The sequence below is a fragment of the Sinocyclocheilus grahami genome, unplaced genomic scaffold, assembly GCF_001515645.1.
Source record: "Sinocyclocheilus grahami isolate Dianchi unplaced genomic scaffold, SAMN03320097.WGS_v1.1 scaffold344.1, whole genome shotgun sequence".
NCBI classification, from domain to species: Eukaryota; Metazoa; Chordata; class Actinopteri; order Cypriniformes; family Cyprinidae; genus Sinocyclocheilus; species Sinocyclocheilus grahami.
Genome location: NW_015505523.1, coordinates 1,896,315 through 1,915,380, shown reverse-complemented (window position 1 = coordinate 1,915,380; position 19,066 = coordinate 1,896,315). Strand labels below are relative to the sequence as shown.

Here is a 19,066-nt window from a genome sequence, read left to right as displayed (position 1 = left end):
AGTGGAGCAAGGAAATTATGCTGTTTGTTTTAAAAAAGAGAATCAGAATCAGATTTAAATTTAAATTTATCTAGACTAATGTTATAGATTTTACATATATAGTTCAGATAGAATAGATTCACATGGAGCTGCCAAGTATATAAATAAAGAAAAAATTATAATAATAACTATTTAAAAAAAGACTACAGTAGTAGATACTGACCTCACCCTCAACACTCCGGTTCACATCACTCAGTACTGGAACAGCACATTGACATTTTCAGATGCTAGACCCATGTAATTTTTTTTCCTGCTTCAAAAATGTTTTGTATTTTGATATAATAAAAGAGACAAGAAAATGACAGTATACTTGTGTGAGCTTGCTTATATATGTAAAAGACTGGGGGATATTATTGTTAATTTTCTTTATACTATACCTGTTACATTTTGGTGTTTAAAAAAGTGTCAACAATAATAGTAATATATGTATATATATACAGTGGGTACGGAAAGTATTCAGACCCCCTTAAATTTTTCACTCTTTGTTATATTGCAGCCAGATAGTTCACTCCCAAGTTGTCCTAAACCTTGTTGATCACAAAATAAGTGTTTTTTTCTCCATACTATGGAAGCCAATACCGTCAACTGTTTGTTTACCAACATTCTTCAAAATGTCTTTTGTGTTCAACAGAAGAAAAACACTCATACAGGTTTGGAACAACTAGTGTGAGTAAATAATGACAGAATTTTCATTTTTTGGGGTGAACTAAACCTTTAAATTTGTTTTCAAAAAGACAATAGTGAAAGATTGATAACTGAAATTAATGAGGTGATCGCACAAATTCAAAAATGAGTTTTTTTCCACTTTATTTTTTATGACATTATCGGTCACTACCCTTGAAACCTGTTCTCAGATCATAACTCAATACTTCATATATATTAAAATATATTAAACTTAAAAACATAAATAAGATTATGCAATCTTTTTAAGAAATATTATTATCTCCTGACAGGAGAACAATGTTTATTTTAAATAGAAACCTCTTAAGGTTTCACAGCTGTGTTCTTACTTTTGGTCAACATTGTCAGAAAGGAGTTTTCACTACGAAGTCACTATTCATACCTGAATACAATGAGTATACAATGAGTATCTCACAGGCTGCGGCAAAAAATAGACAAGACAAAAGTAAAACATAATATACAGATGATAAGCTATCAGTCAGAGTATAAAGATATAGCTTGGGATTTTTTAAATATTTTTGCTTATTTTAAGTTAGTAATATTAACAACACCAGTTAAATAGAACAGCAACATTAAATGTATGCCTAGCCTGATGTGCAAATATGATTATTTTGTATGTTCTGTGACTGATTATGGTGACAGTTCAATAGATGGAGCTGAAGATCAGTTCTAAAGCATTTGTACACCCAATTAATTCATTCATTAAAGTGAATTATAGATTTATAATCATTTATAATAAATATTTAACACATTATTTATGTATCTGATATTTCTTTCAGGTTGGTTGCCTGTTTAGTCGCAGTAGCTACTCAAGAATCAGTGATTTGTGTGTTAAATTAGCTGCTTCTTTCAGCTGCCAGTGGATAGGCTATAATAGAGTGCTAAGGCCTAAGTGTAAATCATGATTTACACTTACTGCATATATTGCACTATAGCCAGGACCAATGTAGGCTATATGAAGTCTTGCATAATTAATAGGCTACTGTAACAGTCAGAGCCCGACTGAGATTGTGTCAATATTTTAAGAAAATTAGCACAGTACGACAATTTCACGATCTTAAAACGCCATACATCGAGCCCTAACAAGAAATACTCATAAAAAGGGAAATAATTACTGCTACTGCCCTGATAACATCACCTGGACTTCTGCGCCAGTCGCACTCATGTGGTCACGGTGACGCGCGCGGGACAGCACTGCGCGCGCAGGCGTTTGAATGTTGAATCAAAGTCTCCGTGGAAAGTGGCGACGGGACGCGTGGACAGCACACCTCTCTTCATATATTCGCCAACATTAAAATGGAAGGCAGATACGTGACGGATCTAGTTCAGTCTTCAGTCATATTTTTGTAAAGTTCAGTCAGGAACGCCGCGCGAACAGCTGGTTTGGTTGTAGCTAGCAGCAAAGCTAGCTCGACAAACCCCTTCCCCACTTGAAGATTTTTAATGAACCTTCATAATTCCATCTCTCTGAAGTGCAGTTCTCTGCAGCACAATCCTGTTTCGTATGGACTTTTTGCTCGTTTTCGCTTAAATCTCTTAATTTCACGATGCGGCTCTCTGGCACCGGGTTTCTCAGCTGGCTCGCTGCGGTCTTCGTGGAGGATCACTGCAGAGAGCGGTGCTGAGCCACACTGACACCCCAATATCCATTTCCTCGATTATTTACAGTATTCTACTACCGGTAAGTACATAAACCTAGCTGGTTACCGTTATATTTATTCATAACTTGCTAGTGAAACGCCTGCACGAGCGGGGAAAGTGGAGCGACTAGAATATGCGTGTGTGTGCCCGCGTGCTCTCCTATAATAAACTCCACTAAATAGCTGGACATTAAATAGCTCATGTTTACAGGGTGGTTTTATCTGGAGTTTGCCATATTAAGTGTCAATATACTGGTGTGCATTGGTTGTAGGAATCGATTAGGTTGTAATATTCACGGTCTCTGGGAGATGGGCTGTTTATTCTGTAGCCTACTTTTAAGGGTGCTTAAACTTAGTAACTTAACGTTAGACCTTCGATAGATGCTATCGTTAAATCACCCGGTAAGATGAGATATACAAAGAAACCGAGTCAATAAACGAATTGCCTTTCATAAATCATGTTTCATAATGATAATGGCAGTTGAGGTTGATATATTTTTTTGCTTCAAGGGTGCAGATTAAAAACGACAACATATACAATTGAGGTTTTACGTGTACTTTGTACGTGTACGTGTTTCTTTGGTCTAATATAGATCATGGGTTTATTATAAATCTATTAGATGCCAGCAAATATGATCACTAATGACAGGGACCCACATCCTAAAATTTAAAAGGCAGCTATATAGTTTATTTGATAAAAACCTAATATCTTTGTAAAAAAAAATATCTAAATTAATATCTAGAAAATGTTTTTAGTTTTGAATGTTACGTTATTATATTCGTTTTCAACTCATAGCTCTGTATTTTTATAGTGCTGTATTTATTTTATTTTTTATTTATCCAGACCCCAGTTTAAAAACCTTTGGTCTATGCAAATGAGAATACGTGTGCCCTTACATTCAGATCTGGCTTTCCCGTTTGCGCTGAAGGGGTTTGCACTCACAAATCAATATTTTAAACGGAACTCTGATTGTTATACATGTGCTAGACAGTGAAAAATGCTCTCCTCTTGGCCACTTTGCTTTAGAAAAATAATGATGTGAATCCTAAATTGTATTTCAGTCTCTCAAAGATCCCCAGACTTGACTTAAGTCTGTAGAGTCAGCTGGAGGCATATTAAAGCAGCTCTGTGCTCTTGGTGCTGCTCAAAATATTGATTTTGGTGATAACATTACAGCGATATGTATAGCTTGGGCTCTAGCCTGTGTTGTGATACAGCTTTCATTCATTTTATTTTTCTGCAGCCTTACTAAGGGCAGCCAAATCCAGTCTGGTCTGATACTCTTAAAGGGATAGTCAACCCAGAAATAAAAACTGATTTATAAATAAAACATCATTTACTCACCCTCATGTTGTTCAAAACATGTACGACTTTCATTTTTGTGCTGAACACACACACACACACACACACAAAATATATTTTGAAGAAAAACTGAACAGTTTCAGTTCCCCTTGACTTCCACTGTAATTTTTGCCCCATGTTTTGTCATGAAGATTTGAATAGCTGCTTAAGTAATGAGCTGTTATTGATTGGCACAGTGCTTGTATGCTGCTCATATTTCCTCTCATCTTTCCAGTTTCCTGCATCAGCTAGTATGCAAATTCCATGCTACTCTTAACAGAAAGTATTTGGAGAACATTGAGTATGTTTACATGGACAACGATATTCAGATTTTAGCACGATTAAGACAATACTCTGATTAAGAATCTACCATGTAAACAGAGATTTTTGATTACCTTCATCCGGATTAAGTCATATTTGAAGTAAACAGAAATCGAATTAAGACATGTGGAGTTTTCTTGTTTTAGTCGCATTATTAAAGTGCAGTTTAGACATGTACACACCTTAATCACACTATTACCGTCGTGTAGGACTTTTCGCCCCATTTTGCGACAGGATACACACACGGCAGTGGTCAACCGTTTGACGGCAAACAAAAGAACATGGCTTCAACAACATCTGTTTGCACATATAACATGACAAATAATTAACTGCACTTGAAGCTTTCGTAAAATTAAAAATGAAACACCCAAAACCATATATGGCACCATAACGAAGATTAACTATGTTTATACGTGAAATTCTGGAGGGGACGTCGGATGGTGTCACTTGGGGACTTAATGACGTGTGCCATTAATCGATCGATGTACTATAACATGTAAAACGGGAACATGAAAGGAATATTCTTAAAGCAACTCATGTAATCATAATATTGTCTTATTTAGAATAAGGTAAATAATTAGATTACCGATGTAAACATAGTCATTGTCATATATGCACTACAACTTTGATAACAAGCAATAACACATTCATTTTTAACACTGAAATGACGTTAAGATACGGTGCAAGCATCTGAAATAATAACAGCCCATGTGCTTGTACACATATGTTGCACATTGGCTGGATGTGATTGGACTGAATTATTATTGTGTAAACCCATCGGGACCAAAGCAACCACTTCATAGAAAAGCTCTCATATTGGATTCATTTTTGTAATGCACTGTTGAAGCATTTCTTTCCCAAAAGGCATGAGATCAAAGTCTGATTTCATTAGTTCATCTATTCTTTAACTCAGACATGCAGTGTGGGATAAGATATTGATATCTGACCTACATAACTAGTGAAGACACTCCCTGCATGAATACAAATTTGTAAGGTCATAACAAAATTTGCTGCATGTATTACTCTTGTTGGAGAAATGGAAAGGTCTGGAACGTCTCCATCCAGACATGTGATTAGTCTTCCTGTTAGATGTTTATGTATTAGGAGCAATGCATCACTGTAGAAGATGGGAAGTGTGCTATTAGAAGTTTGTTGTTCCCTCCTTTCTTTTTTAATATTTGCAGATGTCATTTAGTCTTTTGATTGAAGAAGAGGATCCCATTTGATTAACATTCAGCCGTTCATAAATGCTTGTCATGAGCTAAAATGAATGTTCGGAATAAAAGGCAGCAAGTTTAGGTTTTCTGTAATATCCTCAGACCATTTTAAATGGAAATGAATCTCTCTCAGTAGACTAAGCTTAATTTGTGTTACAGTGTCAGCCACATCAGAATGATACGGGGTGTGTTGTAATATTAGCATTCGATTCTCTCCAGCAGCCATCTGTTTTCCTTATGTGGAGGGGTTTGCAATTTTTCATGTGTACTTGGTGAATGCCTTGAGGTCATCACACTGCTCTGCGAAATGAGGAAAGAATTTAAATCTTCGCATTGAAATATCAATGCGTCTGTTTCTCTTCATATTTTTCTCTCTCTTCACATACATTAGTGGCTGATAATGTGAGTTTGAGCCTTGAATCTCTGGATGAGAACAGCGTTTGCTTTGTGAGTCTATGCAAACACATGCAAAACAGTATGACATAAGGCAGTGCTGTTCAGACAGCCATTGTGGGGAGGTAGATATTATACAAACCTTCCTCTCGGTGGCTTTACTAATGTGATCCACCTCTCTGGAACAAACAGTAGTTTCTTTTAGATAGGAATTCATTGATATTTTCAGTCGAATGGGCATGTTGTCTTAGAGAGCAAGGTTAATGCAAAGTTAGCCCACTTCTGTAAGACTTAAATTCCATTTAGGGTATTCTGACATAGTTGTGGAAGTTTGGCTAATACATTTGGATTGTGTAGTGAAGACTGTTATATATGTTCCAGACACCAGACCTTTTTGTGCTAAAAAAATATTGTTCGCTGTGTAACAACTAACCAGTTAGTTCTGCTTGAATTGTCCTGGGCTCTCTGCTCGGTCACGATCAGATGTTAAATTTTCTGACAGGGACTTGAAGAAGCATAGTGTATCTGAAGATAGAGTAAGCTTGACCGGGAATATGAGTGCTGTAATTGGGCTTCTTATTTGAGAGGGTATAGGAGAACCTCAGAGCTGAAGGATGTTTGAATTAGGCTGACGCATTGCAGCTTAACTAAACAGATAAATCAGTCTGGCATTGAGAAAACATGAGGAAAAGACGTCGAGCAATGTGCTGTGCAAAGAACTAACTCACCTTTAACTATGGGGAAATGTGTACTGTACTCAACCTTATCATTATATCCTTCTCTTCTCCCTAAAGATACGTTGTGTCAGCAAGTTAAACATGCTGTTAGTGTTTACCTGTTTATGTTTAGCTTTTAAAACACTTTGTCCATGTCATGGTGGTGGGAGAAGCATTCTAAGCACTTTGCAGAGCAGTTTCATTAATAGTTGTGGATGCTTAGCTCAAAACGCTTGTGTAAGTGCAAGCCTTGGCTGACTGATGTGACGGCTGTGTGCTACTCGTCATGTTTTGCCTTTACAAACCTTTGCAAAGAAGTGAGTCTGGATTCTCAGGACTAAAGGGCTTGTTCGATCTATAATGTAATGGAGTGTAATGTAATATAATAAATATATCCTATTCCTAAAATAAGAAATATCCCAATATGCCGCCTTGCTTACAGTATCGCAACATATCGTATCGCAACCCCTGTATCGTGATACGCATCGTATCGCCAGATTCTTGCCAATACACAGCCCTAGTTTAAAACAGTTTGAGTGAGTAAATGATGGTATAAAAATACCATATTTTTGGGTGAATTATTTTTATTATTAATCTACTACTCTTGACTGAAAAATGTAATAGTTGCATTTCTTTAATGCTCCTGCAATACAGCTATTGCACCTGAAAACAGTTTGTTTTATTTGTATATTATGTATATTTGTAATGCATATCTTTGTTCTCATTTTTTAATAACAGTTAAAGTAATGACACAGATTTTTTTATCTTCGCCCACTTTGGCCTAAATATCCACCATTCTGTTTATATATTTTGTTACGTTGAAAGGCTTTGTCTTTATAATAGGGAAATTAGTTTGGCTCAAAATACCAACATGACAAAGAATCGTGATTTAAAATCGTGAATCGGGATATTTCTAAAGAAAAAATCAAATGATATTTTTGCCATATAAATAATATTTTAAAATATAATACAATAGAAAATAGTTTTACTGTGTTTTTGATCAAACAAATGCAACCTTGGAGAGTATAAGAGACATTTTTGGAAAACATAAAAAAAAATCTTACCAACCTCAAACTTGTGAACAGTAGTTTATATGTATTTTCCAAAGTACAATAAACCCATTAATATTATGCAATTAATTGGAAAAACAAAGCAGCATTCTGTATCTTCCTAAAAGTTCCAAAGTGTTCTTACTGCTTACATAACCTTGCATATTTGGCAAATGAAACCATACTTCAACTCATCCTCTCAGCGACTGAAAAGTTTGCAATTCGATCAAAGGGTTCATTGTCTGTGTACAATCAGTGCTGCCACACACAAAGCCTTGGCTGAACTCTAACCCCCAGCTCCGAGGGCTAAGGACGCATTGTGCGGGAATGAAGGCTTTGTCATTCCAGGCTGCATGTCCATTAATTGCTGGAATCTCATACATCGGTTCGTCCCCTGACCTTCACACTCTAGCTGAGCGACCGAGTGTGTGCTGAGCATGAAAAGCATCTCCATTGGTCTTCACTAGAGATGCTTTGGAATTCCTTATGGATTCTTTGCGTATAAACAATTCCCACATTGAGAGAGGTTGTTGGAGAACAGCCAGGGAATTCCTACAATGGGGGATAATGAGGAAGCCTTGACAAAAGAAGTTCTCATTCGGTATTCAATTGGCAACATGGTGTGCCGAGGAGCTCTCGTGCACAAAACTCTGATACCTTGGGAACATTCGCAGAGTTTAATACAGTTCTCTTTGAGTGTATCTACACACTGTAAAATGCAACCTGATGCATTCAGTTTTTTTGGTTCTCTCAATTCATCAATAAAACTACTTGTAATAAGTTTGAATTTGTTCAAAATTCAACTAAACGCAAAGTGCTTCATTCAGCCAATAAATGAATCAAGGCAAATGCAGTTTATTCTGCAGATAATAAACTGATTTATCATTTTGGTAACCATAAACATGGTGTTATAGTTTTATAAAACGATAAGTGAAGTCAACTATGATACTTTTGGTTTTGAAGTCACAGTCACTTTACAAAGCAAAAATATCTGGGATAGTTTTAAAATGTTTTACATAAACCTCAACACTTGACACACAAACCGTAAAAATGGTGACAGTCATCAATTGTAGAAAGATGAGCTCTTAACATCATAACACAACAAATAAATAACAATTTGACAAAACAACAAACAGGAAAACAACCCAGTAGCAGTTACAGCATAATGTATTCATGTAGCAGTGCTTGTTGGGATCTTACAAACCCTTTTGAGCAATATAATTTAATTAGAAATTATTGGTTTAGACAGCTGTGTTTTACTAGTTAAGAAAGCATTTGGGGGATTTTAGTTCAGCATGGGTTTTTATATAATTTCAATTCTTAGTATTTGTGACTCAAAACATCCTGGGAACTGGAGAATATGTAGCTGCTTTTTAAAAGTACATTAAAGTACAGTGTTTGTGCTAAAATTGTGCTTGGCTTTTGTTTACTTTGATATATTTTGATTTCATTGGTTCTTGTAGAATACAGAAGCCACAGAGACTGTTTGCAGAAGACTCTACGTTCTGTCACGTCACTAGACCTGTTGCTGTTGAAAGCAACTTTTTTAATTTATTCAAACAATCTTGTGCCATGATCAGCTCCTGAAATCACTCTTGATATAAATTGCCTCTGTGATTGTCGTATTCAGAGCAACCTTCCAAAGCACAGCAAGCGTACGGCTTGATGCTCCAGCTGTGGGAAAGAGCAATTTGAGGGATGACTCATCTGTGGAGAATCTTCAGTCTAAGTTCTGACAGCTCATTCTTCCTGTTAACTCTAATTTGACTGAAATGCAAATGGATGCTGCATGCATACATGTTTTTTGTCTGTTCAGTATTTTGTGCCTGGCATGTCGATGTTAATTTTTGAGCATTAGTGTTGGTAGAATTAAGAGCGTGCAACATGCTGACTTTTGTCAGACTTGATTCAAGCAACAAGCAGTTAGCCAAAATATAGTTCCAGTACCTTCTTGAAGGATTTTCTTTCTGACTTCCCTATATGAGGATGGCCGATAAACGTTGAGACTAATAACATTGGGAATAAATATAGAAATTTTGTTTCTCATCCTTTGGCAAATCGCTGGTCATTTCTAAAGGATTTCTGAGTACTTTGAACAGGGAGGCTTCAATTCAAACCGTATGTGCTGCTTCAGATAATCTCTTGCACCTTTAATTGGATTGGGATGTGAAGATAGGGTCAAACAAGGTCATGCTGTAGATGTTAAGCTGTTTGACGGGTCATGAATGGGCTGATGACAGCTAACTTGTAGATTTAGCTTAGGGCTGAAATATATAAATGTTAAAATTGAAAACAGACTAGCTTCACTGAAGGCATACTCATTGTCCTGGGCTTAAGTGATGTGTATACACAATGTTTAAGATGTGCTAGGCCTATTCTTTGAGCAGTGTTTGATAAGCCTAGTAATTTATTAGGCAACCTAGACATTTGAGTTTATTGTATTTACTATTGCACTGGTAATTGCTAACTTACTCAAAGCAGTCAGAGGTGTAACTTCTGTGTTGTGCATGTATGTATAAAGGATTAGAGCCCAACCAATATATCGTTTTGCCGATATTATCGGTCGATATGAGCCTGTCGCCGATATATCGATGCCAGCGATAATGCCGCCAATATGAAATTTTTTTTACAGAACATATAACGCAGATAAAATGCTTGAAATGGTGTAATTACTTAGTTTGTCCAGCAGAGCGAGCTCTATTGTTTACTACTGGCGCCTGGATGAAACGCTTTAAAACTTAACCATTGAAACTTTGAACGGCCATATCTCCGTAACAGCGTGGCGAATCCGCACCAAATTCGGGGGATCCTTCAGCTCGAGGAACCTTCTCGAATGCGAATCGTGTGTACGTCTAGAGGCTAGGGTTGTGACGGTGAGGAAAATTTTCCCACCGTTTAATCGATGTGTGACAACACCGGTAATACCGGTATCACCGCGGGGGCGGTGCGTTCCATCTTTTCCTCGCTTTCAAATAGCTTGTAAAAGCGGGGTGCCCATTTTACTTTCACTTTCAAATAGTGGCAATTCGGAGTAAAGCAATTGTTTGTTTTTAGTTTGTTTGAATTTTCCCTCTTTTACTCGCTTTTAATAGCTTAAAAGCGCCGTGCGCATTTTACTTTCACTTTTGAATTGGCGGCAGTTCAGCGTCAATTGCTTGAATGCAACAACAAAATACAACGTCAAACTCACTTTAACGTATATATAAAACATAGAACTTTCATTAACATAACAAATAAAAATACACTATGCTGTAGGGCAGTGGTTCTCAAACTTTTTACAGCGGTGTACCCCCTGGGGAATTTAACATTCTTCTGCGTACCCCCTCTCATCCACTTATACAGCAGTCACACCTTTTCTATTAAAGGACATTATTTGCCCCCTTAAATTGATTTACAGGTGTATTTTTTACCTTTTATAGAGGCAAATATTTTCTATCCTTATTAATTGTATGTCATGTTTTATGCCATATTCTTAACATTTCTATTAGTGTATTATTAATAGAATAAAGCAACAAAATATGGCAAATAGAAGTGATGCTTGTAGATTAAAAATAAAACCGCCAATAGGTGGAGGCAAGTATAGCTGTCTTACTGAGCCAGGCGTCACGTCATCCATTCATTCATTCATTCATTAACGAAGCAAAATGCTGTAGTTGTGAATGGGTTATTAATCACGGACTCTCCAAATCGTTCAAAGCCGCAGATTCGTTCACTAACGAAACACTGCTGTATAATGCTTGGAGACGCACACCAGATGATACGGATTTCATTGGAACTATTATTTCGTTGCAAAATAGAACAAACATGACAATATTCTGTTTAAAATGTAGGCTACATTTAAAATGTAAAATGTTCACTTAATATTACCTTTTTCATTGAATGGTTGTAAAAAAATTTGTCACATTTGCCATCGTTTGGATATTCAGGGAAGGAAATTTGCATTCTTGCTCGCATTTTAAACATGAAAATAATAACACAGGGTATGTGTGTCTGAAGAGAGTTTAAATCGATCTCAATGTACAGTGCGTGCCAATATTTGCTCTTCATGCTATTAAGTGAAGATCTACTTATTGAACAGCAGTATATAGCGAGTATCCTATCACATGCACGCTGCTTGTGTGGATGCCATCAGTTTTGACCGCAAAAGATGAGGTAAGCTGATTGGATATCATCTATTTGACCGTTTACGTCACTCCTATTTTCCTGTTTTTACATTAGAAGCACCATTTTGCTTGTCAGAAATAAATGTTCGGTTTTAATGTTACTTTAAGTTGGGGTAGAATTAAATGAATGCCAAAACTCAGAATTTTGTTCGTGTACCACCTCCGTCACCTCACGTACCCCCAGGGGTACGCGTACCCCAGTTTGAGAACTAAATCATCCGCGATCGTCTTGTCTGTCTCACCTCTCTCTTCTTGTCAGTCAGCTCGACTCACTCTCCTCACTGGATAAATCTGATCTGATCTGTGATGCGACTGTCGTTCGGCATGCTGCTTTGAGCAGCCGCGTTCAGTTTTTAATTATAGTGTCAGTTCTTTTACTGAACTAAATGATTTTTATTACTATAAAAAATCAAAACGACGGTGGGGGTCGGTGATGCGGTGGGCAAGTGACGTAACCGGTGTTGCGGCTTAACACCGGTATAACCGTCAACACCGTCTATCACGGCAAGCCTACTAGAGACCCGCTTTCGAATGAGACCACCCCCGCGTTGATAGCTGGGTGGTTAAATTCGTGGTCTGGCGCTGACCGATCAAGCGATCCCAGGGGCTACCGCTGGAGGCGCTTCTGGAACACCACATACGGCGTTTCCTTGGTTACCGCTGTAAACAAAGTAGCACTGCGCGAGTGATCTGCCTGCTACAGTATTTTTTTCTGTGCGTCCGTCTTCAGCGTCTCTGGTCTGTGTTAACAGGCATTTACAGACTGCATATTTTCACATAAATGACATTTTGGAAAACGATTGCATTGCAACGCAGTTTGTGCAAGTCCAGAACAGAGACGATTTACTTGCAATAAGACAAAAACGGCCGGTTGCCGATCGCATGAGTTCCAGGGGAAGCTCCTTAAGTTCGACCATCCTACACAGTAAACACGTGACTGACCGCTCGCTCGCACCAACAGGAGGAGGAGGGTCGTGTTACTCTCTACACTGCACTCAACCTGAGGGATTCCTACACTTTCAGTCTTTGGGGAGACATGAAAAACAGCGCATACCGCAGGAACGGTATAACGGAAAATATTAGCGGTTTTGAAACAGTGAAATTTTCAAATCGCGGTATACTTTGAAACCGGTAATCGCCCCATGCCTTGTGGTGACTTGACAGCCACACATTCACCTCAAAACATTAGATTCATCCGCGCTGGAGCCGTGCCGGTGAACAACCCACGCAAGGAAGATAATTGCGCAAATACATTTACATTTACATTTAGTAATTTTTGCCGACTTTTATCCAAAGCGACTTACAATTGGGGGCAATTGCAACAAAATAACTGCAATTGCAGGTTTTCAAACAGAGATGGTGACAGAGGCAAAACTTAACTGCAGCTTTAAATTAAAATGTGATACTTTAAGTTAGAATGATGTGGTAAAGAGCATTTGCTGTGATCTAGGATTTTTCCAAACCCTTGTAAATCTTGAGTGAAACCACGCCTGACAGAATTGGGACACGCGGAGCAATTTAGGATTGGAAGACAACGAAGAACCTCCTAGACCAACACTGATGTTATCTGCTATCTCTGTTAGGAGCTGCTTCATTAAAGGTGAAATGTTCTGGCTTGCTTTGTCGAATGGCCTTTTCCACACTTTATTCCTAATTTAGTTTGAGTTCCGACTGCCAGAGGTGTTTTTGTCATATGCAGGATATTCTGGGTCACGTCTGACTTGAGCCCTTTTAAAACTGCAAGATCTATCAGTCTGACAGAGAAGATTGCTCTTGTATTTTTTTGTTGGACAGAAATTTGTCATAAAGCCCTTTTTGTCCTTGATCTAAACACCCTTTTAGAAATACCTTCATTCCTTATAAATATTTCTTGGTTCACTCTGAAACATTATTTAACAAAATTAGTCTTGTAAGTTCTTCGTCAGGTAAGTTGTGCATTTTCTTTCTAATCAAGCTGATTAGCCCTTGTAATTTTTCCCAAGACTGTTGGATTGAATTTCAAAATAAATGTCATAGAAACAAAAACCATCGGCTTTGTTACACGCCAGTGAACTGCTTCCTGAGGGCATAGACCTGTGATACTATGGCTTGAGACTCATAAATTAATCATTAAAGACTGAATGTATTAATTATTCATATGCGCATTCAGGCATAACAGCCATCAGTTAAATCCCGTTGGTCCACTCTGGTTTAAAGTGTCAGGTATTCCACGGTAGAATTCTTCCTTTGACTTTTTTAAGCAACTTTATAAACTGCCGCACTGATATATTGAAACCATATATTGTGTATTTGTAATTATGACAGTAATGTTCCAGGATAACTTGTTCTGGCCAAATTTGAAGGTTGCATGCATGTAACATCATAGAATACACTGTGCTGAGCTTAAAGGGGTCATATGATGCTGCTAAGAAGAACATTATTTGGTGTAATGAATGAAATGTTTAAGGTTCAAAAAACACATTATTTTCCACATAATGTACATTATTGGTTCTCCTCTATGCCCCGCCTTTCTGAAACGTGTCGATTTTTACAAAGCTCATCATTCTGAAAAGCGAGGTGTGCTCTGATTGGCCAGCTATCCAGTGTGTTGTGACTGGCTGAATACCTCAAGCGTGTGACGGAAATGTTACGCCCCTTACCATTTTGTGTTTCCATGTGTCCCGGCGCGACAAGACAAAACCAATAAAACCCATTACTAACGAGGCATTTGTTGCATCCAGTGGAGACATAATTACTGATTATAATACGGTGTTTTTACGCTTTGCATTGCGTATTGCACCGCGTAAACAAAACTGCATTTGTGATCGGAGAACTGACAAACAAGCGCTACTCTACACTGCTCAAACGCGTTTGAATCATCAGTGGCAAATCATTTAAATATAAAAAACGGTACTTACAGGCTGTGAGTCAGAAGCGCCAGACTGTCCTTGCAAATTTGGAACTGCCCCACTTTATAGAAACATTGTCCTCTTTTGGAAGGCCAAACAAAGTAGTTTCGCTTTCACAACGAAATACACAGCGGCTTGAGTGAGCGGTGTCCGGCGGATTCGATGAAGGAGGCTTGCGGGAACCACATGTGACGATGCCGGGCTGGACTCCGCTTCGTCCATGGTGAAAGTCGATCCGGCGATTTGACAGCGCGAAGTTGATGTATTTCCTCAGCGACCAGCACGGATCAGCTCCAGACATGACGAAGCGAATATCGTATACTACAGCGAGAATAAAAGTTACGCCGCCTTTCTTTGCGTGAACATTTGGGCGGCGTTACGCAAATCATCCCACACAGTGACGTAGATGTGGGGGCGTGTTTAAACGAGGCGTCTTAGGAGGGTGTGGACAAGTCTTAACTTTTATAAAGAATATCTCTTTTTGGATTTGAGACTTTAGTCTTTGCAACTTTACAGATCTTCTTTATGCACCAAGAGCTTGTAACACTCCAAAGAGAAAGGAAAAATTGAAATCGCATCATATGACCCCTTTAACTTATCAAAGATGGTGGAGAAAAATGAATCAGAAAAATCAAAGAAAAATGCAGTATTTGTATGCTTAGAGTAATTTGTCTTTTTTTTTTTTTTTTACTTCTAACTCTACTGCCTATGTAGAGTTCCAATTTTGTCACTAAGTTCGGAGGCTGCTAGTGTAGGCAGCAGGACAGCAAGGGAGCTCACTAGGGTTTGGAACACAGCCATACTCTGCTATATTATGAAAGCAAAACCAATCTACTGTCTTAATACAGATTTATTTTTGCTGTTTGCGGTCTCTTTTCTTTGCTCTTGAAGTACACTCTAGTAAAGTTTACTTTCCTTCTTGAGTGCTTCCTAATGCCACAGACTGCCACAGAACAAAGATGTTCTTTGATCAGCTGCTGGCACTTGACACTGGCACTGAGTGATCGTGGCTGTTGCCAGCCAGCTGCCCGGGGTGAGTGAGGAGCATCAGACTGATTTCATTCTGTTCCTGATAGATGCAGGACCTCCAAACATTCCTCAAGAGCTTTATTGATGGGGTTTGTAGTGTCCTGTTTGTTTGTTTTTTTTTTTTTTTTTCCCTTGTCCCACGCCTTACTCAAACTTCACTTGAATGCTCACCCACACCAAGTAGTTTTTTTCTTTTGTGAAACTGCAAAGGCCGTGAAATGTGTTTCCCATATTTTGTTGTACATTGGAGATAGAAAGCTGCTTGTTTGTTTAACAGTAGGCCTATCTCAAGGCCATCTCGTGGTGTTTTTTTTTGCTCGCTGAGGAGGTCAGGGAAAAGTCTCTTGTAGGCTAAGTGTTGTGAGACTTCTGCCGAGTGATGCTCTGATCTCTATCATGCTGCACGGTCAACTTGAAAACACATTTTAGCTCTGCTTGCTGTTGCAAGCGTATCTTTGTCGGGCTTTTTATCTATAGTGATTTTGACAAACCATCTGCAAAGCAAAGTTATTTTTGGAGGTATAGATGCTGGGATTTGTCAGCTCTCAGATGCAGCGCTGAATTAATGAGCAATGACCTGTCCTTGGACATGACTCGCACCTGGACTCTGTGGGCATGTCAGTTTGATCTGCATAGCTCTGGATACAAATAATAACCTGGGACTTAAACTGACACTGTAAAGAGAAGACTTCCTGTTCATTCCTGTCAAAAACTGGCTCATCAGACATTTATAATCAACAGCTTTCATAGAGATACTGTCTGCTGTAAATTTAATGTCAGGTTATTCCTGCTTTATCTGCCGAATGTTTGAACTGTATCTCTAAGGCAGTTTTATCTTTTCCTTTTTCAAGAAATCTCTGCCAACTAAAGGTCAAGCAAAGACTTGAAGACTCAAACAGGGGAAGAAAATGTTGCTGGTCAAAAGAGTAGAATGGAAAGCACTGGTATTTTGTCAGGAGCATTGACTTTGTGACTCGTGGAACAAGCCAGTGAAATGAGCCAGCTTGTTCACTCTCACAGATGCTTTAAAACCTACTATCTTTTCCAGCTTCTGGAGATAAATGTGTTGTATTTCAGAGAGATTACAAAGGATCTGTATTGCTTGTTTCTGGATCCCGTGGAGCCTTTTCACAACAGCAATTTTGGCTTGTGGCTTTATTTATTGATGCTAGATGAGAATATGCTTTTGGAAGTGTTTGCTTGTAACAGCAAACAAAGCAGGGCCTTATGTAAATATAGAGATGGAATATTAATAACATAAATCTTAGTGCAACAAATGTAATTTTATTCAGGAATCAACATACTCAAATGATGGGGGAAGGGAAGTCATAATCAGTGAGTTGGAATGGTTAAGCTTTTCATATCGGATAATGATAGCACAGGCTGATTGTTTCAGAGTTGGTTTCAGATAAAATTGTTTCTGTTTTCAAAGACTGGCAGTATACGGAGTCATAGTCATAATTTGAAAAAAATAATTGGGCCAAATTCCATTACAACATCACTGTGTGAAACTGCAGTTTGATGTGCCACTCTCACCCGATCACAATATATTTTATGTTAAATGTATAGTTATGTGGAGTAGGATTTTGGACCAATAAGATTCATGGTGGGCGGGGCTAACTATAGCAACATTGCAGAAATAGATACGTCTTTGACATGTCCTGTTGCTTTTTATTGTTGGGACAAAAATCTAATTTATATAGTACAGTGGGGCAAAAAAGTATTTAGTCAGCCACCAATTGTGCAAGTTCTCCCACTTAAAAAGATGAGAGAGGCCTGTAATTTTCATCATAGGTATACCTCAACTATGAAAAACAAAATGAGAAAAAAAAATCCAGAAAATCACATTGTAGGATTTTTAAAGAATTTATTTGCAAATTATGGTGGAAAACAAGTATTTGGTCAATAACAAAATTTCATCTCAATACTTTGTTATATACACTTTGTTGGCAATGACAGAGGTCAAACATTTTCTGTAAGTCTTCACAAGGTTTTCACACTTGTTGTTTTGTCACATCACTCCTGGTTAGGATTCTTTTTTTTAATTTTCTTTCCTATATTTGACTCTTCCAATGTTAGGAGCCCATTGCCAGTTAGCGAATTATCAGTGGTTCAGACTTCCCTCAGTAGGACATCCTGCTGTCTACTTTCAAAACCGTGCTTTGAACAAGGAATGTGATGTTTGCAAGGTCTCCAGGGTCGACTGTGCTCAGGTTCTAGTGTGCATAATAGCCAGTTCTGTTGTAAGAAAACGACCTGTGCTGTCACCATCCACCATCCTGCGTTTCCCTTTTATCTTAGATTCATCCTCTGATTTCAGTGCAATATCTTGTGCTGTCTTACTGAGGCACAGGCTTTCCTCAGCCATGTGTCAAACAACCTGTCAATCAAACAGTCACATTGTGCTTTTGTTAAGCAGTGACTCTTCTTATGGGAAAAGATTTACTGGCTTGCTCGTATTGTAGAATGAAATTGGCTAATAAATGCAGTTTTGTCATTTTAAACTTGAAATAGTGAAATTTTATATATAGTATATTCGGGCTGTGCGATTTGGGGGAAAATATCAAATTGCGCTTTTTTTTTTTACACATTGTGATTTGATTTGCGATTTTAAATTTGCAAAGTCAAGCTTCAGCTCAATATTGTCAATAATGTGCAGCACAGTATGGGTATCATTACCCTGCTGAAAAAAACAATAGAAACCATCACAGAAATTCTTATAGTTTCCATTAAACCATTACAAAATTCCTTTTCGTTTTGGGCATTATTCCAATAGGAATTACTGTTGTTCTTTTGGTTGCCATCTGCCAGATTACATCCCACCAATAGAATCGTTACATTAGTTCCCATTATAACCCTGAAATCCATTAAATTTGTTATTGTGTTTTGGGAGGGGTTCTATTATTATTATTTTTTCAGCAGGCAAGATTATAATGTTATAACTACTTTTACAGAATTAACTTAATTACTGAATTTCACAGAAAATATTTGTTTATTTTTTTTATAAATTATTTCTTAAAAGTCAATTAGACTGATAGACTGATTTATTCATTTTAAGTATTTGGGATTTTAAGAACAAGTGGAAAATGTGCTGAATGTTTCATTTCATCCAAGTGAAATTCGCAAGCAGTTAGACTGAATTTACATTAGTTTTAAACGCGGAGCCAGGTGCGAGTCGTCAGGTTGTGCGCGAGCGTCAAGCCTCATCCATACTGCCAGATGCGCTCGTGAAGACTTGCAGTGCGGAGCCGTGTGCGAGTATAAATGAGCATTACGAGACAGGCTGCGTGAGTGCCTGTTTTTTTCCCGGGGTTTTTTTTTTTGAAATGGTGGGCGTTTACACTAGAGCAGTGCTGATTGGGGAGAACGGAGGTGTGCTCACTCTTGCCCAGGGCAAGTAAGACTGCAACTCAAGGCTGGCAGTCATGCATATGCTCTGGAACAGAGTAATATCGCGTCCACATTGCAGGCTTTTCGATTAGCAAATCACAACGTCTCAATTCGCGATTTCGATTCGATTTCGATTAATCGCACAGCCCTACAGTGTGTGTGTGTGTGTGTGTGTGTGTATGTATGTATGTGTATATA

At 38.0% G+C, this 19,066-nt stretch overlaps 1 protein-coding gene across 3 annotated transcripts in view; it reads left to right on the top strand.

Annotated features, from left to right (window-relative positions):
* The first annotated feature begins 1,891 nt into the window (after positions 1-1,891).
* The window catches only part of LOC107548189 (rho GTPase-activating protein 32-like), a 122,707-nt gene continuing 105,532 nt past the window's right edge, over positions 1,892-19,066 (top strand). For all 3 annotated transcript variants that reach the window (XM_016228790.1, XM_016228789.1, XM_016228788.1), the window contains exon 1: positions 1,892-2,401. The gene's annotated coding sequence lies outside the window, so the exon portion shown is untranslated. The remainder of the gene's footprint in view (positions 2,402-19,066) is intronic.